We start from the raw sequence: 26,721 nt of genomic DNA on the forward strand, positions 1-26,721 counted from the left end.
AGTGAGGGTTAATAGACAACATTTGCACAAAATGCCAGTACTTCACAGCCTCATGCAGGTGCTTAGGACCTCTCTGCTTTGTGCTGTATCTACAAAATCAGTTTTAAAAGTTCTTTGGAAGTATCTTGCCCATTTGTGAACAGCGTTGCTACCATATCCATGCAGAAATACACATTATCTGTGAGGAATATCAGGCACCTTGGTAAAGCACAGCTCACGCCCGTCACTCCATTACTGCCTCGTATGCCACAGTAGGAGAAGCCTGCCCAGCACTGAGGGTGAGCGCTGACAGACGCCCTCACTGCTGCCTCTGGCCATGGCGCCTTGGGTTCACAGGCTGCAGGGCACGGGAAGCCGCACACCATCCTCTCCCAGCACTTACATACTGTACGCTTTTCTCCCCAAAAGTGTGGCACAAGCTGCTGCGCCTGCAGAGCCAGAGTGTGATGGCGGTGGGGCCACGGGCTCTCCCACCCGCAGCCCTCCCCCTGCGAGCACAGGAGATGCTCCTGCATCTGGGCACGTCTGGCATCTCAAATCCAGCCTCGGCCACACAGCGAAGCCACACCAGTCTAACAGAGCCATCTGTGGCCGTGGCAGAGCAGGACACCCGTTAACGGATCTAATAAACCCCTGTCACCACAACTCACGTTCATCTGTAACTTGTCATATCTCTCTAAGACCGGGCCCAGACCATCCCATCTATCTTCAAACTTTTCTGCTCTTCACAATAAAAAAATCATATTTTTTTTTCCTCCTCTGAAGCACCATCATACAACACAGCACTAGCCCCAACACCAACAGCCCCTTTCTCAGCACACTGGGTGCTCTCCTCTACTTACGCTGTTTCCCAGATCCATTAGAAACACAGCCAGTAAAAATCTCCTGAAAACACTGTTCCCAATTGAAGTGAGCCCTTATGAAACCAGTATCATGGCTGCTTGCTTAATATATATCTCCCTAGAAGAACCTACAGTGTTTCCTTGATGAGCCCTCAAGCATAACAGTTTCCACAGTGATTACAGAAAAAGCAGCGGTGCCAGAAATAACATTGTTAAATGGAAAACATCCCCTGCACTCACTCTCACACGGGCACATGCCCATCGAATGCGAACGGGCTCACCAGCACCGGGGATGACTCCTCACAGTGACAGCCCAAGCACAGAGTAGCCACCCCAGCACAAATGCAAATGGAGATGGAAACTGAGTCAAAACACCACTTTTTAAGTAGGTGTCTCGGTGGTGGCACACGGGCAGGTACACTCCACATGCAGGCATGCAATAGCATACCCTCAAATGGAGATACAATCCCTGACCACATTCCAAAAGCAGTTTCCCTAGTACACTATTCAAAATACTCTGCCTAGCAAGGTGGGACAAATGACCCCTGCAGATGCTGTGTCCTGCCCTACAAGAGGCAATTTTAGTTCTGAAACAGACCTGCTGCAAAAGCAGGAAAGAAAAGTACTAAGTGTCAGGGCTTCTCTAAGCCAGCCGGCCCCAGCACTCCAGCTCATTCAGGTGTTTGAGGCCGAAGGCATGCAGAGCTGCGGTCTCCATTTGTGTGAAACTGTGCGTGTCTTTGCGGGACACTCTGCGCCGCCTCCACCGCTGCTCTGGCATCTCTGCCTTTCCTCATTTATTTACCGAGAGAGAAGGCTTTCAGCAAACACCTTCCCAAAGCTATTTTCTGCAACAAGTGCCCTCACCTGCTTCAAACTCTTTACTGCCTCGCAGCTCTTGAGAAAAGAGCAAAATGAACTTTTTTTTTTTTAAAAACTAAACTTTTTGCTCACTAGTAAGGCACCAGCTCCCGCCCTCTCCCCACAGCCCTCGCAATCATCTTCTCCTTTTCAGCTCTCTGTCCCTGTGTCCTTTCAGAGTCCTCAACAGCCAGGAGCCTTGTTTCGCCTGGGAAGAACTCAACACACTTACCCGTGTAAAAAAGGACCATGTTTATCCCCTTGATTCACATTAAAAATTACTAAAGTACCTGACCAAACTACTGTTTACTTAGGAAGGTATCACTCTAATATAAAGGTGACAAAAATAGGTTCAAAAAAAGGAAAAAAACCAAAACCACAACCCTAAACAACAATATCCAGCTTAGAATTTTGTGTGATCGGTTTTGTGCTTGGCACAACTGACGCATCCACACCAGAAGCCTCCCAAGATGGTCTAGACACATCCCCCACTGCCAGCAAGGATCTATCGCCAGTTCAGAAGAAACAGGATTTGAGGATTTCTGTTATATTCACGCACTTCATTTCTGCCTTTACACCTGTTTACTTAAAAAAAATGTAACTGCTGGTTTAACATTTTGGCATACCATCTCCTATCTTCTGAATAATTCCGAATTCTGATTAATGCAAATATGAACACAACGTATTTTCTAACTTTGTGGCAAATCCCCACAGGTGGATGACAGATGAAAACACAAAGGCAGCGGACCGTGTCTACGGCATGGAATTACAGGCAGAATCAAAAAGCAACTGTATTCCATGGAGACTGTAAGGCAACCAACAACCTCATCTGGGACTTTCCCTTAACTTCTTTAAAGACCTAAAACCTGCATAATACATAATAAAACCAACACCTCAGGCTTTTTCATCAGCAGCAAAACAACACAGCGCTGCCTTAAGGTTAAGAAAAAAATTCTTCAGTTTGGCAGTAATGGGTTTAGCCTTCCTTGCTTTACTGTTTCTGAATGCAAATGGTGCCATTCAAAGCAGGTTTGCAAAAGCAGCAAGGGTTTGGTTTTAATAAACACTCCTTGAAAAATCCTTAAAAAGGATTACCCTAGTAATGATACCAACCACGGTAGTAAACTCATTAGACAGTGAGTCATTACCATAGGATGCTATCAGATGTGAAGATCCAGCCTGTGCTGCTGGCAGGTCTATTTGTGCAGTGCAAGGAAGATCTTGGGTGATTCTTGGATCCCTTTTACCCATTTTGGCAGTTTTTTGAGTGGATGCTAGGTGAACAGGGCTGAAAAGCAGTAGCTTCCCCAACCTAGGGTGCTCACAAACCGTAGCTGTGAATCTTTACCATGATGTTTTAATAGTTATTTGTAGTCATCCACTGTAGCATGAAGCACTTAAAATACTATTTTAAATAGTATCAATTTACTTTTATTTAGCATTTTTCACACTGGCGGAAAAAATACTGTGGTGTTTTGCGAACTGCTGCAGAGGGAGTGTGGCAATGCTGCTGGGAGGGAGGGAAAATATTTTTAACCCCATTTTACAGAAGTGGGAAGTGAGGCAGGCACTTTTCCACGGAAAGATATTGGCCAGAACACTTCTGAATTCTTGCAGGATAACTTCCAGCAGAGCTCCTTAATTCCAGAAGAAACACACGCTTAGGTCAGACTACAGTGGTCACACTGTTGTGTCCGGCCAATTTTCTCACATAAACAGAGCGGTGAAACTGTGTGGAAGAGTGGCTTCTCTTCAGGTTCTGTTAATTCTAGCCTGAGAAAGTCACGAAAGAAATACCTGAGCATTACAGGCGAGTTTGTGGGAGGTAATTAAACACCCAGCTTGATTTCCCCTTCCAACTCAGAGAAGCTCCACATTCTTCTGTAGATATCTACAACTGTATTTTGCACTTGGTTCTAGCCTGACCTTTCATTGCACTGTCTTGTTCCAAAGTCAAGCACTCCACATCTTCACAATGAAGGTATTTTTCTTTTAAACACAACCTAAACTATTTTCCCCTTTAAAATACGTGAAGATCCAATAGATTTTTGGTGGGTTCAAATACACACAGAACCCTTTATCCTGCCCCTACCAGCCCTGACATCCCCCACAACAGAAACCTCCCAGTTAAGACCAGCACTCCAGCTGGGACACCAAGAGACCTCAAATTTGAGTAAAGAAGCCCCTTAGTTGTTTTCACGTGTACAAAGAATAACTGCTGCGAACAGCTCTCCCAAATTGAGCCGCTCCAGAAACACAGCACAATGCTCGTCCTCCCAAGGGATGCATCCCCTCAAGGAACAGCACGACCTCCCCATCCTTCCTCATGCCCCGCCAGCTAATCACCCTGAGCTTGCTCCTTTGCAGCTGATGGAACTCTATGTGGCTGCAGAGCCCCCAAGGGAGCTAATTAGATTTACATCCCTGTGCCAAAACTGCAGATTACCAACCGGTGAGCAACTCACAGCTGCTCTTGTCTTACAGGCAGTAGGTGCCATCCCAGTGCCTTCCAAAACACGTGAACTTTATGAAACTTTTTAATTTCTATTCAACTCATCTCAGCTCCATCTTCAGTTTTTCTGTAGCTTTAACTTCTGTTAGTAAATCTCCCCAGAAGGGAACAAACCCAAAAAGACTGAATAAAGGGCAGGAGGAAACACAGGAAACCTGTGGGCAGCTATTTAAAGAGTCAGCGATGCCTCATGGAAAACTCTGAGGCACATTCCTGTCAGTGACAAACCCACTGCTTCGGCCCCGGGTCACTCACTGCATCCTTCAGGATGCTCGCTGTCTCACCCCAAACAGCGGGCAACGGGGAGAGCCTTTCTGCCCAACACCTTCTCCTGGGCATCTCCCAGCAGCTTGGGTTAGGAACAGCCAGCCAAAAGTCCAGGGCTCAGGGTGTTCCTCCAAGCCCGTGAAAGCTCCTAGAAGCAATCCGTGTTTCAGAATCTATTTTGTGAACCCTGCACCCCGCTACTAAAGCAACAACCTCCCATTCACCTTCATCAGATGAAATGGCTGGAGACAGCCACTACCACTCCCAGCGGTGATGCAGACCTCTAAAGCACTCAGCCCACAACCCACCTTCTTACGTTACTTCTGGGAAGCACATGTCCAGTCGCACACTTACTTAGCTGGCCTTTCACCCCAAGACTGTACCCTGCCCTGCATCGGGAATGCAGCCAGTGCACAGCCCAGCACCCCTTGGGTCCCTTTGTCACCGCTGGCTCATGGTTCATCATGACACTGGTGACAGACAGAGCTATGGAGAGAATACTCATACACCCAAGGATGAAGAAGGCCTTGTATACCTGAGACTTAAATCTACTAGTAATTCATATGAAAAGTGACAGCAGGCGGTTACAGAATTAACAGCTGCATCTGTTTTGTTCCTTTGGAGTTCTGCAGAGTGGTGAGCTGCCCTTCAGGAGAGATCGCCTCAGCAATGCAGAAGTTGGATGTCAAGCCAGATGGAGGAGCGTGGCAGTGAAGACTTCAGGGAGCTACTACAGTTAAAACCAGGTTTGCTGGGAAAAGGGCCAGGCTCAGTTTTATTGGATTCTCCTGAGATTTTCCCTTGAAACTGCACCACCAAATAAGTGCTCAGCAACCCCCTCTGGGTCCCGATGCACCTGAGAGCAACATTAGCAGAGAAACCCAAATCCTATGTCTGAATTCAGCTGGATTAGACAAATTTTGACATGTCTTGCCTTCTTGACTGAAATCTATAGGTCCAACAGAGAAGCAGAGTGAAATAACTGAAAGCCCAAAGCCTTCCAGGGCTGCAAAGCCTGAATAATGGTTTAATGAGCAAGTGACCCTCCAAAGCCCAAGGAAGGAACAAGGGGAGGTCTGGATAAATGGCATGGAAAAAGACAACTTGGGATCTGGAGGCTGAGGAGCTGCTGAAAACAAAAACCTCATTTGTACAATAAGGATTTGTATGTTGCTGATATACAACAAGGTTTCCCACAATGCCAAGGATGCTCTGAGTTTGTCCCAGTGACTGACCCGCATGCTTGCCCCTGCAGCGATGCCCTGCAAATGCTTCTGTGCCTCTGCGAGACAGCACACGGGCTTCACGTCAATGAGGGACAAGCAGTCCCTGCTTACAGCAAGTCACTTTTGGGAAGGCAGGAAAACTTGATCTCACTCATGTTTTCTCTCTTAGTTATCCCTGCTTAAATGTCGCTGAGCAGTTCCCAGAAGGAAAGTGCACTCAAACCAAAATCTCCCTGCAACTGAAAAAAAAAAACCAAAACCCAAAACACCAAAACCAAACAAAAAACGGTTACAAAAATACCATCTAGGTGTATTTAAATGGATTGGGTACTGCTTCTCTTAGGGCTTCTCGGAAGATTCCCACGCAGTAAATGCTCAGGGACATCTCTACTCCCCACCTTCAGCTCCACACAACTGATGGCCTCGCCTCACCCTGCCGCACGCACGCTTTCTCAGACAGCTCCAAAAAGCGGGCAGAAGGCAAAAAACGGTGCGACATGAGCCAGTCACAGCCTGGACTGGCTAGTGAGGAGGGGCTGGGCTCAGCTCAGGGCTTTGCAAAGAAAATGAGGCAATGTAGAGGTTAAGGAAGATTTATTGCACATTTACTTTCACCAAAAGTTTTTTGAATGACTGAATAATCTCCTAGTCCCTTTAACACAGCCCCCACCACCACCACACAATGCGTCTTTTGATGCTCATTAAAAGGTTCACCTTATACAGGCATGTAATTAGAGCCGGGCAGGATAAAAATCTCCATTCTGATTACTGCACCGATTATAGAGACCGAGATCCCAGCTGCCTGCGCAGAGCAGGTCTGGGAAAGACCGTTTGCTTGAACTCGAGTCGTGGCACAGCGGGAGCACTAAGCACAACTGTCCTCTTGCAAGGTGGTCTCCGCAGAGCCCAGGAGAGGGAGCACCAGTGAGAAACCCGTCCGGATTAACAAGTGAAAGGTGGGAAGAATTCAGCAAGTGTAAAGGGCAAAATGGAAAACTGAATATATATTTCCCTGCATCCCAACTGGCCCTACTGCCTGCAGATCCCGGCAGAGCTGTAAAGATCTACTAACAAGCAGCCTTTCTAAAGTCACAGACAATCGTGTTGAATGTACATTTTAAATAAATTATTTTCTTTTCCAAAGGTTCCCCCCTCCCCCGCAAGTTTGAACCCCCTTGCCAAGAAACCAAATGCTTTAAAGCACTTCAGAAACGACAAGTCTGCTGAAACGCTTTTTGCATTCAACATGTGCAGCCAAATGTGGCCAGAAGTTATGACGGCAGAGCTCCTCCGAGCAACGAGCCAGCAGGAACCTCTGTGACCAGGGGAGACTGAAGAAGCCGGAGGAAAGCCAGCTTTCCTAACGCAGAGGGAGCTACCCGACGGCCATGGGACTTCGCCAGTGACGTACAGCAAGGGAGTTCCCAGGAGCCCCTCATTAATGACCTGCCACCCAATCAACAGGATAGCCTCGGTGATTTCCCCAGCCGGGATACACTCCCCTGCTCTCTCCAATTATTGCTAAACCACCCATGACAGCGATGCCTTATCCCTGCAGCTCAGGAAAGGTTTCTCAACAGCGCTTTTGTTGTTAACTTCAGAATAAATATTATTTTCGAAACCGTTCCTCCAGGGACTCACCCCACCGGATCCTCTCAGTAGTCCCCCACATCCGATCACGCTCACACACGCTGCAAACTAGGCAAGCTGAACACTGAGCTATTCTATTGACAGCTGCCATATATTTTTCAAGAGCAAACTCCAAACATTTCTGAGTTTGCTCACCCCCCCGGTCTGCTCTCCCCTCACCCCAGCTGTGAGAACATGTTTTCCCTCAGTCAGGAAAACCAAATGAGCAGAGCCTGTGGTCCTGTCTCTCCTTTTTCTGCCTCTCATGCACCTGGGGCAGCCACTCATCATGGCAGGGGGGAAAGAATCCTTGTGAGGGTCCCTCGTTACGATGCTAAAAGTGCAGTGGGACATACAAATGTTTCTGAAACGGATTATTTCTGACACCATGAAATCCGACACGAAAAAAGGGTCCATTGTGGATTAGGATGAAAATAGTCAGGCACAGTGAGCAAGTCCCCTTGCCTTACGCTGCAAGAGCCTCCCCAGGAGAGCAGAGGGCCCCTGGAAGGCATTTCTCAGGGGCTGCACTGCACTTCTGTGTGTGCTGAGTGTGTCCCAGAGGATAAAAAGCCCAGACCTGCTGCAGGCAGTTGGGTGGTAACACATTCATTAATTAATTAACTAGTAACTTCTGGAAGTTTTTTCTTTAATGCACCGTTTACATAAACCTTCTACAGATTTTTTTTTTTTTTTTTTTCCTTAAAAAGGACTGCAGCAAACCCCTCACCGGTCCAAGAAGCCCAACAGCAAGCCTTGGAGGTGGAAAGCTTGCCTTCTCAGAAGCAAGTCAGGGCAGCACATACTAACACACACACACACACACACACACCACGCCCCCCATCTCCTGCATCAGTATCTCTGCATCCTTCACTGAATGATACTTCTCTGGGGATGAAAGAAATCTTATTGCTAGGACCCCTTCATTCAGACCTGCCTGCTAAGAAGGGGAAGGCAGGAAGGGGATGGGGATGACGAGACTCACTGCAATGGGCTTTGGAGCCTCTCAACACCTGTGAGCCAAGCCAGAACCACAACATCCCACCCCACACGAATCCTACCTATTCTCAGGGAAGTGCACTCGGATGGCATTGTGAACGTTATCCTACAAGGATCAGAATGAAAAGCCCCTGAAGCACTGAGACTGTGAGAAAAACTTGACAGTCCCCAACAGGCACAAGCAGCTGCCTGGGGGATCGCTGAAGTAAGAGAGGTGGGAGTTACAAGGCAGGGGCTCTCAGGACATCCCGGCAGCAGAGGATAAAACTGGCTCAGCGCACTGACACTAATAATATTTCAACACCAGGGAAATGAAAAGCCTGTAAGCTACAGGTTATCCTCCAGCAGCCGAGCAGGGTTTGGATTGTATTGCTCATACCATAAATCACCATGTCAGCTGCCCCAGCCGTTTCCACTCGCCAGAGTGGGACTGGGTAAAACTGCCAGGCGCTTCCGTGATGGTGGGCCAATTAGTTAAAGAAGGAGTAGGAAAAAACCTATAATAATGCACAGTGCCTTTTTTCCGGAATAACAACCCACACATTTGCATAGAGCAGCTCGGCGTGTGTTTGCATTTCTGATCACACCTCTGGGTGCATCAAAAGCGTTATTAATTTCCATCGAGCAGGATTAAGAAGCTTAAATCGTTAGCACCCATTTACTCAGACTTAATGCATTTTTAAAGCTGCCTCATTTTACGCTGATGTGCGGGTGCTAAGCAGCAGCGAGAAACAATTTAAAGGGATAAAACAGCCAAAAGGTGACCCCCAGGGCCAGACTCCCCTGTGCACCCAGCGGGGCCGCCTTCTCCCCGGCGAACAGCGGGGCTGCGGGCGGGGGGCGCCGGCCCGAGCGGACCCGCACAGCCCCTGCGCGCACCGCAGCCCCCCCAGCCTCCCGCTGGCTTCCCCGTGCAAGTGCTACGGAGGAAATCCGTCCCAGCCAGCCAGCTCACCCCTGCCACACGCTGCAGCCAGCCAAAGTCCCCGGCTCTCAGGACCTTAGTTAGAGGTGGCCGCCAATTAAGAGCGGAGCTGCACTTTATGCCTGTGCCCGTGTAGGCACCCGGGCCGGCTGGCGGCGGCTCAAGAGAAACAATCCCTCCGTGTTTACAGTACACAGCAGCCCGACATTCAGCAACTCCCGGTTACTCATCGCAGTGACCTCATCAGCGAGACATGCCCGCGGCGCGTTACAAGTGCTCTTAATTACGCCTCATCGGCTGCTCTTCCCTCTCAGCACTGACCGCGGCTAGTACAAGAAAAAAAAAAAAAATTAATAATATCGCTAGAGCTGTGAAGCACGCACACGCCACCCCGCCCTGCAGCGAGCGCCTGGCACGGCGCGGCCGCTCGTTACCTGCACTTGCCCCCCGCACCGCAGCCGCGGTTCTCCCATGGCTCTGCCGCTGCGGGGTAGCGGCCCTGGGGCTCCGGGGGGATCTTCTGCCGGGCTGCAACAGATAGGGCCGGTGTGAAGCTCCTTATTTGGGCAGTGATGTCAGGGGAAGTCGGTCAGGCGGCGCCTCCCCCTTTTCCATTCACTACACATTGTTTCCTGTTGTCAGGCGGCTGCTGCGCTGGCGGCGCCGAGCAGGGAATCCTCCGGGCCGGGGCTGGGGGCTGCTGCCGAGGCTGCCCACCCCCCAGCACAGACACTGAGGGGGGGGGAACGAAGCTCCTCCCGGCCGGAGCCCGGGAGCGGTGGGACAAGGTGACCCCTCCCCGCGCAGCCGGCATTTTCCATCACGGAAGCGGTTTCTTGCCTGCAAGGGGCCGGGGGTCCCGGCCAGGCTGGCCCGGGGCGGAGGGAGCGCGCTGCCAGCGCTCGGCCACCCCGCCGCCTCCTTCCTCTCTCCATTCCTCCCCCGCATCCTCATCCTCCTCCCCCGCTCGCTGATCCGGCCGCCCCCGCGCAGCGCTCTGCGGCAGCGGCCCCCCCCGGCTGCCCTGGGGGAACGGGGAGGGGGATGCTGGCCACGCTGGGGGGATCCTCCAGCACACCCACCGGTACCCCCCGCCGGGCCGCGCGCCGCCGGGGCAGCCCGCTCCTGCCCGACTCCCCCGCGGAGCGCCCTGCGCCCCCGCACGCTGCCCCTTTCATCCCCAAAGAGCGACCCGAGCCTTTCGGCTGGCCTCTCATTTTTTGGTTGCCTTTTCCTTTTTTGCTCTCTTTCTTTTTTGTGTTTTTCTATCTTCTTTCTTTTTTCTTTTTTTATTTTTTTGCCTTTTTTTTCTTCTTCCATATTTTTTGTTTGATTTGGTGTTTTGTTTTGTTTTGTTAGTTATCACTGCTGTAACAAACTGAAAGCCCGAGCTCTTGTGCTAAAAGGGGGAGACAAAGTGCTCCTTCATACGGCTGCAGGCGAGGCAAAATGATCAGGCAGGCAAGATCCACAGAGCGTGTCCCTCCTCCACGTGGGCATGGCAAAAGGGCTCCAGTGTCATTTGTCCTGGCTCCCAGGCGGGATCCCGGCTCTGGGCAGCCCGGGATGAGCTCAGAGGACACAGGGAGATAACCCCGGGGTTTCAGCCAGACAGCTGGGAAGATGCAGGCTGGGGGGTTTAGAGGAGAGCAGAAGGGCAGCCTCGCATCCCAGGCTGCGCTCACATTTAAAATATACGTGCACATTCAGCAAAATGTTTCCTACTTCTTCTGCAGTCATTAGAAGTGCTGCTGTAAATAGGCGTTTACTGGCAAAAATGTGAACTCTGGCCAAGATAACTGACTTTGCTCAGCTCGTCAGTATGTGCTTGATAACTGATCGCCACTCTGCAGTGTACCTGGTAAACTGCTCCGTGCTGAAAGCAGCCATGGCTCTACCCCATAGCTGGCATGGCCATGCCAGCCAAGCTGCATCCCAGCCCTTCTTTTCTAATGCAGGCTACACACACACCCCCACCCCCCCCCCAAAAAAAAAAAAAAACACCCCAACCAAAAAACCCACACTATTTAAAAAGAAGAAAAAGAACACCACCCACACCCCCTAAAACCACTATTACCAAGCCAATATTCCTGTCTGGCTCAAGAGTCAGGGTTAAGCACAAAAAAAAAAAAAAAAAAGTCATTTAACAATGAAATAATGATGATACAAAGTCTCTGTGATGGAAAGAATTACACCGGCAGCCAAACGAGAAACTTAGCAGGATGTGCTTTTTCGGGTGAACATCAACAGAGCTGTTGATTTGCTCAGAAAATATCATATTGCTTTTAGGAGAATTAATAATTGCAAACCTGCTACTGAAACACCAGCCTGGCTCATCTTCAGCCAGCCACAGAGCAAACTCCAGGTAAACTGGATCCCCAAAAATGCTTTTGGTGCTAAACCCAAGAAAATACCATGGAACGCATGTACTTTCTACGAGCATATTATTTCCTCAACAGCCCAGTTTCACACTCAATTTCAGCTTCTCTCATTCTGGACAGAAATGAGAATTAGAGTGTGATGCAAAAATTCTTCAGAGTTTTATTTGTTTAATTTTGTTCCCATGCTGCTACAGTCTTCCCCGCTCTCTCTCAGCTTGAGTCACTTTGGTGCCAGCAGGTGCAGGTCTTTAAGGAATTGCACGGATGCAGCCAGACACTGGATATGTAAACAGGCCTGCAAGGACTCTCGGGCAGTGTGTGCGGAGCAGCCTCTGCCCTGCCAAACTGCCCAAAACTGGGTGTGTTCCCCCCTCGAGCAAACTTTCAAATGGGGCTGACTGCAGTTACAGAGCTTCTGCGTCTGGGTCGCTAGGGTCAGAGCTCCAGCTGCAGCCCCAGCCTGCTCCTGGTCCTCCCAGCAGATCCCACCCAGCCCCGCACGGACCCACTCTGATGGGCCAAGAGCAGCAAAAGCAGGTTTGCCACTGAAAGCCCAGCTAATGCAGTCTGGACTGAACCGGGGGTTCAGTGGCAAGCACCCGCTTTCTCCATCAAATTTGAGTTGAGAATTTGGACTGATGCGTAATAAATGAAATAGAGCTCCCAGGAGCACAGACAGAAATGCAAGAACCCCTAATCACAACCAAAAGCTGCCACCAAAGATGTCTCTCATTTACTCCATGCCACAGTGGGGGGAAAATCAGTTGCATCTCAGTTACTGTGCAAGCGCCTCAGATTCTAGCAGCAGCCTCACGATGGTTATGATTTTACTAGGCCAGACAGACAGATCATCTCCTCCTGACACATCTACGATCTTCCTTCCTTTTTTTGCACATGGGGATGAACTAACTGGCTGTGGGAAGCACTTACTAAAATATCACCTTTCAGTCTGAAATGGCGAGGGCACCCAGCATGCCTGCAAGAGGCTTCAGCGCCTTTGCTATAATAAACTCTCTCCCCTTTGGAAGACACAGACCCAGGAATTCATGTAAATAACAGCAAGGTGCTAATGCTGCTTTTAAAGTGCACCGCACAGTACCCAACATGGGCACACTAAAGATTTTCATTTAAAAAAAAATAAAAATGCTATAGATATTTTTTTGTTGTTGTTTTCAACCAGCATCCTTGACTCTGCCCATCACACCAAACACCCTCTTCCCAGTTTTGGAGATTGATGCCTGTGTCCAACACCCAAAAAGGTTGAGGTATTTTTCCCTGAACAGTACAAAGGCGGCCATTCAGGGTAATCGTGGCCATTCAGGGCAATCCACAAAGGTGTTCCTTAGCCCAGTGGTGGTGCCTTTTCTTAGGTGGAAGAGTGTGGTTTTTCTTAAACGGGAAAATGAATGACCAGGTTCCCCTGGGACACCTCTTCCCACTGCAGGGTCAGGCCATGGTTGGAAGTTTTGTGGAAATTATTTGTTAGAAAGGAGCATTTAGTCAGGAAAGGGACCTTCCTCAGGCCTAGGATGGTCAAACCAACCACATCTCACTCCTCACTTAAAGGTCAGGCTCCTTCCCTCCCCTGGTGTTTAGACTGGCTACGCTGGCTGTCCATCCATCACCCACCCCTGTTCACCTCAGCATGGCCCCGGGTGTGCAAAAATTCCCCGCTGCCTGAAAAGGCCTCATTGAAACTGCTCCCACCTGGTTTTTGGGGGTTTGGTTTTTTTGGTTTTGGTTGGGGTTTTTTTTGAGCTCTATTAGTTTTTCTACCATCCTTGTTGCTGTGCCAGAGCTCCCAGCTACGTGCTCCTCCTCAGAGCGTGCTCCGGTGCTCTGCATGCTGCCAGCTGGTCCCTAACTCATCCCTCTCTTCCCTGCTGCTGGAGTGCATTAACAGGAGCTGAAAGCACGGTCAGGTGCAACTACCAACAAGTCATCTCACCTTTCTGTGTCAAAGTCTTCCCGTCTGGGGAAAGTGTCTAGGGACTTACAAATGCTGCTTTGGGGGCTTTTTTTTTAAGCCCCTATGCCCAAGTATGAGCAATCATGCTCCTGGCTGAGGAGGGGACAGGGAATATGGTTTTCATGTCATTCTTCCCCTTGGGAAAGCTGGAGCAGCAGAAACCTGTGAATCAAACGTATTTCAGATATATATATAACAACCTTTTTCAACTGAACTGTAAATCCCTAGAAGTGAAACGAGCTCTTCAGAAGTTTTAGGCTCAGTCAGCACCACCAACAAGCGCTGAGCTTCCCCTGCTTATGGAAATCCCACCAGGCACCTTTCCAGAGGTGTTTATTTTGAACAGGCTGGCCCCAGAAGCCCAGGTCCCTTTTCAGCCATCACCTCAGCAATCAGGAGCTCAGTGCCTGGGGGCCTTGGTCCACCTCTCTCCCACCCACCCCCCCACACCACCCCCCAGCCTCTGTGGCTCTGCTCTCCCCAGCTCGCCTGGGTACTGGATCTCAGGCACCGCAAGAGCTCTGCATCTCACTTTCCACATATGTAAAATGGGAATAACAGCGTTCCTTAACTCAGAAAGTCCCTGTGCTCATTAAACATTTTAAAAGCTTGCTGGAGAATCTTCAATTATCAAGAAAATCACTGCAAAGTTTCATTATTATTCCAACACTTACATTAAAGACACATGTCCTGGTAAGTAGCAGGCATGAGGAATCATTATGCTAATTTTAGACAGAGCATCTGCTCAATGTTAAATCTGAAACTTTGTCTCGAAGAAATAATTTAAATTATTTTTCTTCAGAATTGACATTTGTCAAACAATATGTTGCGAATAGAACTTGCAGCCAACTATGAGTAATACGAGTGAGCACATATATTCCACTACGGTGAAAAGTGCTCAGGGAGAGAGGTTGCTGCATTTTGGCATGGCAGGAATTAATGAGCAAAATCACCAGGCTGCCGAGTTCCTGCCTCCAGCTGCCCCCCCAGGTCCTGCTGGGGGCACAGACCCCTGCCCTGGGGCTCTGCCTTCTCCCCCTGCCTGTGCCCCTTCCTTCTACCACCACTCCCAGGAGCTGCGGGTACCCAGCCTGCCAGCTCCCTGCCTGCCTCCCAGGTTCTGCTCCGCATCTCCCAGGGAAAGGGTCCACTGGACACCTGCGACCTCTCCCTTCAGCCATATGAGCATCTATAGGGATCAAAGGGCCTTAAGCAATGCTTATTGCACTGCTGGAACAAACTACACATGTGTCTTCAAACATCACCTTACCCTACATTTTTTTTTTTTTTTTTTTTTGCACGAGCACCTGAGCAGCTTCTCACTTGCCCAACCCAGTTTTGCAAAGTACCAGGGGACAGGAGGCAGCATCTTCAGAGCTGTCAGCCTGAACTCTCACCATTGCTGGCCCTCTTTGCACTGGGGGAAGGGACACAGCTACCTTCCAGCATGTTTTTTTCCCTTCCCTTGTGTTTTTCTGTACAACCTTCCTATTAACTTTAGGCCAGTCATTTCCAGCATGCCTGGGGAGCCCTGGGGATCCAGAGGCAGCTTCTAAGGGTTTTGTGAGTTGTAACTAAGAAAAGCAAATCCAGTGCCTGGAAGCTTAAATTTGCCATGCAAATGACTGCACCCCACTGTAAAAATGTAAGATTTACAAATTAAATAATAATAATAAAAATAAGTTGTAAACCACTGACATAGACCAATATATTCTAAACACCCCAATAACCACATCAACACACATGAAACAAAGTATTACAGAGCAGGTCCACATCTAGCAGAATGGGTGTCTATACATAAAGAGTGTTAATCTAAAAAGTAAATAAATATTTTCAGTTTTCACCACATATTTTGAATGACACTATATACACAGAAGTCATCTCCCCTCAAAAATCATGCAGAAATAAAAGCTCCATTTTGCTTTTAAGAAATTAAATGGCCACAAATTGCCATCATTGTGTCTAACTGGATAAAGTCTTTTGAATTCTATCTAGTAGAGCTCCTACGTCCCATTAGAAATTGCTCATCTCAGATATCCTAAATGCCTGTTTGTAAAATCAGCCTCCTATCGCCAAGCCTATCTCCTTTTTGGCAGCACCATATGTATATAGTCCACACCTTTTAGACAAAAGGTACTATCTAAATTGCCATCAGAACTCAGTCATGCTGCCTAAAACCTGTTTCTCCATAGTTTTGACCCTGACAACACTTTTCAATTAACCGCAATCATTCATGACTGTGAAATTATCAACTGTCCCATGCAAACACCCATAAATACGGCAGAGCAAAGGATGCCTTCACTGTGAATTCCCAAGCAGACAGGACACTGCCCACAACCCCGAGGCCTCCAGGAGGCAGGGAGTGAAAGCTCTATGTGTGACCAGCAGTGAGACGGGGCTTCCAAGCACAAAACAGGAAACCAAGCAAAAGAAATTAGTAACTAACAAAAGTATAAATAAAATACTTAAAGGGTGGAGGAGGTAATAGAGAGAGAAAGAAAAAAAAATACTACACACCCTGGAGAAAGGCTGTGCGTAAAAGTAAACATGGGGTTTGACCTTCTAACAGTGTCGATTCCTTCCCTCCCAGTTTACTCCAGTGCAACAGAGAGTTGAGTAACACCCAAAACTTTTTTGCTCCATCATCCCTTACCACGTGCCTCGCTGCCCTGTCACACCTAGCCATCGACCACCAGCAGCAGAGGGTGGCGCAGCCAAGCAGCCTGCCCCGGGGATCCTGCTGGGAGAAGTGGTGTGGTACGGCCCTCCGCTGCCAGAGCCAGCAAAGCGAAGCTGTTGCCACACAGGCTGCTGGAGCACGCGGGATGTGCACACTTTGCTGGGGGAGCCGCATTATCTGAATGTCAGGCTCAGGGAGCGCAATGGGCTTTGAGTGTTTGGATGAGCTCCAGGTTTTAAGTCACAACCCACCGACCCTCGGATGCGGATCCTCCACTTGCAGCTTGTGCGCCTTGGTGCAGCTGAGTGGATTGCCAGCATGCTGTGCACACTCTGCACTGGTGTAATCGCAGCCAGGATGAACCTGTCTCTTTGTTTCAGAGGATAAACCCCATGCACAGCAAGAGCCAGCTGCTTCTTCCACCCTTCCAGGGCAGCATCCTGCTGCAGCTGTTGCCGCAGGCACCATCCCGCAGGAGGGGTCGAGCAGGAGGTGGTAGCCGCAGGCAGCGTGTGCCCCATCTGGGACCCCTGGCACAAGCTCGCCGGCTGCTCCCTCAGCATCCTGCTACCTGGTGGCCCGGCACAGCCCCGCTCCCCTGGCACGGAGCAGAGGGGGAAGCCAGGGCACTGCCCCATGGGGCTGAGGGACTCAGTTTACTTGCAGGATTTTTTCATTTGCTCCAGCTGAACTGGCAAGTTGCTTTACTATTTTTAAAAATTTCCCCTGGGCACCCAGGCCTTTGGATGGGTGCTCTTTTAATATCATTATTCTGTACACAGACAAACAGGAAAGTTTTCCCAACAATTTGCCCATTCATTCCGATGGAGTAATTCTGAGGTTGCATTTGGCCCCAGATTCTCAGTGCTGTTTAAACAGGACAGCTTAAGCTGCACATGGCTTTGGACTCCCCGGGAAGAAGTAAAATAACAAATGACACAAGAAACACTGAATAATACATCCTCATTAGAGGAAAACTAGATTAATGCTGAAGTGCAGTTTTGAATAGGGCTACATCACGAGACAGATGAGTACGAGGCCTGGATGGGGCCAGACAATGACAGCTCTTATTTTCTTCTAGAGAAAGTGCTTAGGGAACAGGCATGCATTCCTTAAAACTGCCTCCTCTGCTAGGACCTAAGGATAAACAGACAACTTTTGCTACAGCTTTCCAAATCCAGTATACTGAGCAGCAATTAGAAGCTCTTAAAACTTTTAAGGCAGTAGCATCAGCAGTTTGTGTTTGGACTGAAACTCCACAAATAGCCATATACTGTAAAGCAGGCAACAACACATAAGTGAATTCTCTTGGAATAATTATTTCCCATGGTGAGAGTTCTACCAGAAGCTTCTGCTGCTCTTTGCGTTAATTGCATTACTTCATTTCTGCTTCTCAATAAAGAAACTTGCAACATTTTGTCGGCTCATATTCTCTCTTTCAAGTCAGAATTAGCAATAGAAAACCAAAATAGTTTTATTAGCGGACTGTGTCCTTTTAACAAACTTCAATAATAAAACATCATAAGTTTTGCATCTGTGGCTAAACTCAACAGGACCTGGGGGCGTGCATTTGGCCACTAACAGGCAGCATCTTTTGATGGAAGCTCTAGGGAGAGTAGGCAGCAGCCTAACTACACCGAAAAAGGGGAAAAAAAGAGTATCATTCAGGCAACAACCATAACGTTATAGTTAAGAGTCAGTTGAGGTTTTTTGCGTTTGTAAAGGGGGGATTTCAGTTCTTTGATGTATAAGAAAATGCACACAGCACAGCTTCTCCAAATTTACAGCATTTGTTCTTTAAGTTTAGAAATATGCGCCCACTGAGTAATAATGTTAGAACTGGTGCAAAACTAGTTTCTGCAGCAAGCTTGTCTTTGTCCTATGCAACTTCACAGCACAGTAACGCTGGCTCTGAAATACTTTGTGCAAAGTTAAAATTCAGTAAAATCTTACATGTAGACTATGCTAGGAAAAATATAATGAAGCAAAGTTATGAAAGACCGTTGCACCTACTCAATGTGCTCACCTACGTTACATCGGCTACTTAATACAACATCCCTGAAGCAGGGCTGTTGTGAGACAAGAATTAACAAATCTCCTATGTACCATGGCTGTGCATCCACTGCTGGCTGAAACGAATGGGCAGGGGCAGCAGAGTGTGGCAGCAGTTCTCCTTGCTTACTTGCCACTGCTTGTTAAATACTTTGTGGCTACTGGGTAGCTGGAGCACTGGGGACTTCAGGGCTCCCAGCAGCCTTTCCTCTTTGTCTGGCATCTTTGTGTGCTGCTTCCTAGCACAAAGAAAGCCTTTAAAGTACAGAGAAAAAGGGCGCTGGGGGCTGTAACTCTGCACACCTTTTCCCAATCTGCTATTCTTGGCAGCATAGCCTCCTAAGCAATTGCTAATAAAAATATATTAATGTCTGTCTTCTGCAGCGTACTTCCTAGCTGGAATTTCTCTCATCCAACTTCAGATTTCTACAAAATAAATACCTCCACACCTCCTTTTATGGAGGAAGTCCTAGAATTGATTCACTTCATTGCAAGATACACATCTAAAGTGGTAGGTGAATCACACTCTGGAACATTTTTTTCCCTCTACTGACTGCAAAGGGAGAGTGGATGACTTCTCAGCTGGAGAGAGATGAGAGGAGCCCCAACCCTGCTGCTTACACTGTCCCGAAACTCTGGTAGCATGCTCTTAAAAGGATGTATGTGGGTGCATGAGTGTACATTATTTTACACTTCATCAAACCACTAGAAATGTCACCTGACTACCCTCACTGTGGTTATTATGTATTATTCATACATTCAGTTGTGTATCATTCACTAATGAATGCCATAAAAACAAAAAAAAATCTTAGACAAGGAAATTCATCAAAAAGTCCCTTCCAAGTACAATGTAGTAACTTAGAACTGATAAATGTAGAAAATTAAGACTTCAGGTCACATACAAAAATAAAATCAAATAAACATATGTGAAATGAAGGTAGCAAAACCCCCCTAACACTCTGAGCCAATGCACTGCAGAAAATCATAGTCACCACTGCAGGGCTTGTGGTTCCAGAAGCTGAGCTGCCATTCTTGGTCAGACTGAGGTGTATCCACTCCTGCATCCCTCCTCCAGCGGTGGCCAGCAGGTAGGAAGCTCAGTGTACCATCAAACTGCACTCAGGATAAGGACAGGTCTTCTCCGCTGGTTGATCAAACTTCATCAGTATCATGATGAAGACCCAGAACTGCCAACAGTTTGCACAAACAGGGTAAAACAGCTGCAAAGCGCCTGGGCCACTTGGAAGTCCATGTGGAGCCAGCAAATAGCTGATAATGTCCTCACATGGCCAAGTGACCCAGACCGTATCTGTGTATGTGGCTACAACGTCATTGGGGCTGGAATATTTTCAAGTGAAGTTCAACTTGCAGTAAGCCCCCTGGAGTAGTGTGCAGGCTACTCTGGCACTCAGGGGTGGATCTGACCCATCTGCTGACGGCTGCTCCTCCCAGCGCAGCACCAGGGACTGGGCAGGGCATTGCTAATTTAGACAAGAGTTGGCTAAGGTTCTTCCAAACTTAGTTTTGACAACTTGAAAGTAAACAGTTTACATGCAAGATCCCAGCTGTCTTAACGGAACACATCTTGTTAAGGACTAGGGGAGTTTTCATAATCACCAGGACCACCCCCGATAAACTTGCTTTACACAAGAAGATATTTTTTTCCAATTTTTTTTTTCTTCTGCTGTCCCATATTCTCTCTCCTGCATTCAGAGTCACACAACCAACTGAAAGAGTATGAATTGGCCATAGAGATGATTTGGGGATTTATTCCTGAAAAATACGATATGGCAATGGTCTAGGAAATGAGAAGGCAGATATCTGGGAATTCAGAGAACGGCACTGAAACTCCAGAAAACTGAAAGCCTGCAGCATGGGATCACCTGGACTCCTAATCAAGCAGTACACACCAGTCCTGCAAGCCACCACCCCCAGGGCAAAGGAACCAGCTAAACACAGGCACCGCTGGGCCATCTCAGCCTCCCGCTCTGAGCAGATTCCATGGGAGGAAGATGGGGAAGTTCACACAGATTTGTGTCTGTAGCAGGGATGCTGGCAGACAGGTTTTCTTTGTGTGTGTGCATGCATGGATGTCTTATTTCAGTGATCTGCCTGCTCTGCCTTGGAGTGCAATGAAGATCTTTCACATTTTGTAATTTGAAAAATGAAATCAGGAGGAAGACTGTCACTCGGCTTGAATTAATTTGCTGTTTGAAGTGTTCAGTGACAACGAGGGAAGCTCAGATGAGATCTAATTTTCTCCATCCAAGCGAGCATCCTAATAACCTGGCAGGTTTGAGGTGGATCATAACCCTTTCACATAGGGAACTGGATGTCTCTTATGTGAACAATTAGTTATCAACTGGAGGAAAAAAAAATTGGCTAGGGTTCTCCATGTATCAAAACAACCAGCAAGAGCACGGCTGTCCCACAGGCAGGACCAGCTAAGCCTGACTGTGCATGGGACTTCCCAGGAGCTTCTGTCATTGATTTCTTTCCAGATCTGGAAACTGGGAGGATATTCCCACCCAAAGTTTCCAATTTTCCTGCTTCCCCGCGCTCAGAAGAGTGCAGCCACATTTCTCCTCTGTGCCTAAGAACACACTGAGTGTCCAAGCCTGGGGACAGGGAAGCTGCACTGATCGTCACCCCCCCAGCACACAGTGTCCGGTCCTCCATTCTCTGTATGAAAATGCAAACTTTCAAAACTGTGATTACTTTTAAAAGAATTTTTGTTTTACAGCTACTTTAAGTTCATTCTCTAGTGTACCATTATGTCATAAAATTAGCCAGCAGATTATCTTTGGTTATTTTATTGAGCAGAGAAAGAGGAATTAAATACTTGGTAGTTCTCTCTCTTTGCCTCTAGATTGCCTCTTCTGTCACGTGAGGTAAGAAGGACATACCTTAATGGTTTGGTTTAGTTTGGATTTTATTTTCTGTGAAGTGGAAAGAGAGAAAAGCACTTTCTGAGTCAGCTCTCATGCCCTAGGCAAAACCAGAGCCAGTCTGGGCCCACACAGCAACTAGGTGATGCTTCACCAACTTGCTATTACACCAGCTTTTGTGAACTTCGGGCTTGTGTATCTGTGCACACCCTGCTCATTTTGGAGGATGAAGCTTTTAAAACTCATCCGCTCATCCTTCTTAAGTTTCCCATTATAACTCGCCAAAACAGCATTACACAACATGAAAAACTGCTGTAGTCCCCTTGTGCAGCCCCTTAGAGAACCCAACCAAGCAAAAAAATCACAAAGCCTAAATGTAAAATCAATGCTTCAAACTCAAGGGGGTCTGGAGAAGAACCACGGAGAGGCAGCGCTGCCTAAAAGCGTGTTTGAGCTGTCAAGTGCATATGGTGGACAAATAAAAGGGTACATTTCTATGAGCGTGTTTCTGAAGCGCTTGATGATTTATTTCTAGATGCTGAGAGACAGGACAGGCACACAGTCAATTTCAAGGCAGAAAAGGGCTGTTGTAAATCAGGCTGTCATTTTTCCTATCTTCTAAAAAGAACCCCAGAGAGGTTAATTTAAACAGCGAGGTGTGTTTCCCACTCTCTCAATTTTCTTCTCTCCCTCATGGCTATATGGCAGAAGTTATGTTATTGCTTACCTCCAAGGCAGGAGAACACAAAAGGACTTCTGCTGGACATCAGCCAACACTCTATGCTGGATATCAGCAGAAGATGGAGAAAATCTTTGAGCTTTAGGTGATGTCCAGATGTTTTTGCATCTTCTTTGGTATCTTTGACTGATGGTATCTTTGACTTTGGCATCTGATGCACTGCACACATTCAGGAATGCAATCCAGACATGCCATCCTCCAAGCTGCTTAGTCTTGCAGATGCCTAAACTTGACCAGAGGCCATGTAGTACCTAAAATATCCCTGGGTGCTGGCATTCAGGCATCCACACATGCTCAGAAATGCCCAAGCTTTGGAGCTGGACACTTTGCTCATATCTAATCTATGTCTTGATCCAAAAGGAAGGCATCTCACAGCTCAGACCCTGTCCACTAGGCAGGAGCAACCCCCAAAAGCAGCATGAAGCGCAAAAGCTGCTCTTTGATACAGTGGGAGAGGTGCTGTGTGAGAACTGCTGATGGGAAGTCACCTCCTTCCCAGGATAAGTTTTATTTTAAGATGGTTTATCTCGTTATCTTGGACTAGAGGTTTGCCATTCCCCTTAGACACCTGTTCCTGCTCCCCTCACCTCCCAGGAGGGAAGTCTCTTGGTGGAGACTGCCATGTAAGGCTGTGCCAGAACATGGCTGTGACCATCTCAGCCACTTCCGTGGGCTGTATTAGGTTCTGCAATAAAAATCTTACCTGCACACTGACAAAGGAGAACACAGAGCCCATGGCAGGCAGGGGAACCAAACAACACCCTGCCCAGCTACTCCCAGGCCCATCCCAGGAGCCACCAGCCCATCCCTGGCCCATGTCCACAAGCCCGGAGGAGCACAGAGCACAATGGCAGGTGGAGACCCAAATTATGGGCTGGGAGGAAGGGACAGCCTGCCTCCCATGGCTGTCCTAGGAGAGTTACCAGGCCCAGGGTACAGTTGTGAAACCCATTGAGATGAGTCAACTGGAGCTCCTTTGGGCCTGAGGGGGTGTGGGACACATAGGATGTAGGGGAAGGGCATTTGGGGATTGCACAAGACTTACAATAGGATGTTTAGGGAAGGAACCACAGTTGGGGAAGGGAGGGATCAAGATAGTTTTGGGAGGAACATATGTGGTAAAGCAGAGGGATAAGGAGATAAAAAGGGCCACCCCTGTGTAAACAGTGCTGGTCAGTACGCTTGTCCAGCCATGCCCTATGCATGATGAGCTGATGAGCGCGGTCCATCCTATCTTCTACTAAACTCAATTTCTAACGATTTTCCTGGATGTGGGACGGTTCTGCATGCCTGTGTGTATGGGGTCTGAGTGCAGCAGCTGGCCTGGGACTGGGGGTCAGTGTGTGATCACCAGCAAACACCAAGCTGGACTAGTTGGCAAGTAGGTGAAGGTCCTGGGATCCTGCAGGGTGCAAATGTTTCACTACAGGTGAGACTACAGGAAAAACTGGGTACCAGAGGGACTGGGGTGTCCTGGCCAGCTGCCAGAGAGGGTGTATGTGGAGATGTTGGTGTGTGAGTGGGTCGGTACCAGCAAGCAAAGCTGGCGCAGCTGAGGCTGCAGAGTGGCACAGGACCATGGTTAACTGCAGCACCTAAGCGTCAGGGTTTCTTTTGCTTTTAGAATGGCAAAATTGTTTTGCTATCTCTGTGTCACCCATTACAACCAACAGCTCTGAGACAGTAACATAAAAATTGCTTCTTTGGTCACCCATCCAGGAGATCTGAACCCACAACCCCCTCCAGAAAGCTGTATTCTGCCACCAGCTCTGAAATGCTAAGCTTCCTTCCCTGACTCTACTTAGATGTTTAAAAGACTAGCTTGGAATTTTTTCTTTTATATATATTATTTTATAGTTCCAATTCAGCAGAGAAAGCTCCTAAAACTTTCCTTCAAGGGCATAAAACTAAGTAATTACAGGCTACAGTCACACAGTATATGCTGGTCAGTAGAGCTATCTTCACTGCCAGAAAAGCAGGTCAATTATAAGCAATGAACCCACATTACCAGGAGAGAAGGCTGGTTTGAATTCTGGTCAATTAGCGATAAAACTGCCTTGGAAGAGAAAGGTAAATTGAGCTAATAGAGCTATGTAGCAAGACCTACATATCTCAGCATTGAGCACAGACAGCAAAGGCTTAATTTCTGATATCACAGAAATTAATGATGTTTTGGCATAAAATCAACTTCAAACCTGCAGGGTGAAGCTAGTGAGGTTCTTATCCTGTCTCTTCTCACCTCCAGCTTAGGGTCTCAATTAAAAAAAAACACATGCCTACTTAAGGAGGGTGCTGAAACACATAATTAACTTTAAGGATGTTCTTATATACTTTCCCAGACTGAAGCTCATGACAAAGTGTGAAGAGCTGCAGTGTGTAAGCGTTTGCTGGGCTCCTGCCATTCCCATGACTGCCACAGCCAGAGAGGAAGAGGAGAAGCACCAAGCATGAAGCAGGTTTCCTCAGGTGCTCCTGGCAGAGGGCTGGCTCCCAAAGAGCCCAGGGAACTGGGACCAGCAGCTTGAGTCAGGGAGTTTGTGGGAATCCTCCACCCCCACCCCCATCCTGAGCACAGATTATTGGAAGTAACACAAGCTTCAAGAAAACGGTTAAAAAGAGATCATTAACTTGAAAACTTTCTTTTATCCAGTTGGTAAATGTGTACATCCCCTCCAAAGGCCACGCTGGTGGGAAGGGAGAGCCAGGCACTCCTCAGGTCTCTGCTCACTGTGTCCCAAGCAAGGCACATAGCGGTGAATTGCTCTTTCAAGGTTTCATCATCCATGATGGCAGCAACCAGCGGGATGCAGCTGCACAGCCAAGCCCAGAGGGATGACGGAGAGGGGAAACTGAGTAGGCAACTCCCAGGACATGGAGGGAAAGCAGCGGATGGAAAGCTGAGACTTCACGGCCCCAGATTTCTTCCCACAAGCTGAGAAGGGGCTCTAGCTCCAGTGTTCCTCATGCCCATGTCACAGCAAGAGCACAAGAAGGAGCCTGGCTCTCAAGAGGCTCTGCACCAGTGGCAGCATCACTGGGCTATTACTTTTAATACCTGATTCGCCCCTGTGTGCCCAGGATAAGGGAAACATCCTTCACAGACACATTAACACAGCAAGGTTGAGGTGGGAAGGGGCTTCTGGCGATCATCTGGTCCAACCCCCTGCTCAAGCAGGGACACCTGCAGCAGGTATCCTAGGGCTGTTATCTGACATTAAGTGCCTCAGGGCTTCCTGACCCAGAGCTTGCTGGCACTGGGCCAGTCTGAGCATTGCAAGCTGCCTCGCATGGACCACAGAGAATCTGGTGCTGGGCATTCATCTTTGTACCATGATGCGCATCGTGTTGTGCTCCCCATGTGAGTGCTGCCACACGCTCATAAACCTTCCTTCCACTGATGGAGTGAGGAGAGGCTGGTGTGGGCCAGACCAAGGAAAGCTTGAGATCAGAGGCAAGAAGCATGTGTTGGGTCCACCATATCCCAGGGCTGCCCCACAAATCACCACCACCACCTGAAAAGGTGCTGCGGTGGCTCTAGGTCCAGCAAGTGCCTGCAGGCAGAGATGCAGGCAGCATGGCCAGGGTCTGCCTGCAGCATCACCACACCATGTGTCTGCCTCCCTTTGAAAGAAAGCTCCTCTCCATACACAGCGCAGGATGGGACCCAGCCACCCACAACCTCATCAAGCATGAAACATTAATGCCCACCAGATCATGAACTGGCATGACAGAAACCATTGACAGGTCACTGCACATGACCTCATAGATTTACAGTGTCATAAAGCTGATTAAGAATGAAAGGAATCAAGGAGTAAAGCTCTGCCTGGACACAAAGTGCAGATACAGGACACCCATTCGGTTAGACAGCGTTCATCCCGTTTTCCTTCTCCACAGATTTTGCTTGGGTTAACCCTAGCACAAAGTGGGGCTTGCGAAAGCCCAGAATACTCTGAGGTTGCTGGCAGCCACTTTTATTGGCCTGCTTGCTCCTCCAGCTTAAAAAGTTCAAAAGCAAAACAACTGCAGCTCAGACACACAGCGATTCACGCGCCCCGCACTCGGCTGTTTACGGGCAAACCGCTACAAAAACACCCCACATTGTTGGAAGACTTGACACCTTTTTTTTTTCCACTCTGCTAAATGGTAATGGTGACCTTAAACAGCACGAGCGCTCTCAGAAGTGCCTTAGCTGACCCGCTGCTTATCTGACAGCCCCCTAATCTGCTGGTCGGAGCTGCAGGACCTGCCTGTGGACATCCCAGCCATCTCCCCCAGTCACAGGCGCCAGCACTTCAAAGACAGGTGCAAATCAGAACATAATAGCGAGCATGAAAGGGAAAAAAATGCTTCCTTGCTAGGCAGACGGTGTTTGACTTGCACATGTAAGACTATTTCTTAAGCAGCTGTGCTTTTTTATACCTCTCACAGAACAGATCTATGCCTAGTTTTATTAATAATAGACGTGTCTGTCTCTTTTTGAATGTTATTAAGATCCACTCAAAGATTTTCCTTGGCAATGAGTTCCAGGGCTTAATTATGCACTGCGTTAACAGCCTTAGTGTTTTTAAATGCAATATCTAATCTCGTTAGAGGCCACGTGCTCTTGCATTCTCAGGGCAGGTTGAATAACAAGACTGGGTATCCTGAGTACCTTTAGACTATGTTTATTGTATCGACTGAATTCCTGTGTGTTGGATACGTTGCCACGGCCATGTATCCTCCAAGGGAGTCACCCTTTCTAAACATTGCAC

The 26,721-nt window shown here is 48.2% G+C and overlaps 1 protein-coding gene across 5 annotated transcripts in view; it reads right to left on the reverse strand.

Annotated features, from left to right (window-relative positions):
• Positions 1-26,721, reverse strand: part of HIVEP3 (HIVEP zinc finger 3) — a 287,505-nt gene that overhangs the window by 107,634 nt on the left and 153,150 nt on the right. For 3 of the 5 annotated variants that reach the window (XM_080379501.1, XM_080379502.1, XM_080379500.1), the window contains exon 1: positions 9,696-11,197. The exons of the other annotated variants lie outside the window; for them this stretch is intronic. The gene's annotated coding sequence lies outside the window, so the exon portion shown is untranslated. Of the gene's footprint in view, positions 1-9,695; positions 11,198-26,721 lie in introns of those variants that run through there. 5 annotated transcript variants of the gene reach the window in all.

The sequence above is a fragment of the Falco punctatus genome (genome assembly GCF_963210335.1).
Source record: "Falco punctatus genome assembly, chromosome: 3".
NCBI classification, from domain to species: domain Eukaryota; kingdom Metazoa; phylum Chordata; class Aves; order Falconiformes; family Falconidae; genus Falco; species Falco punctatus.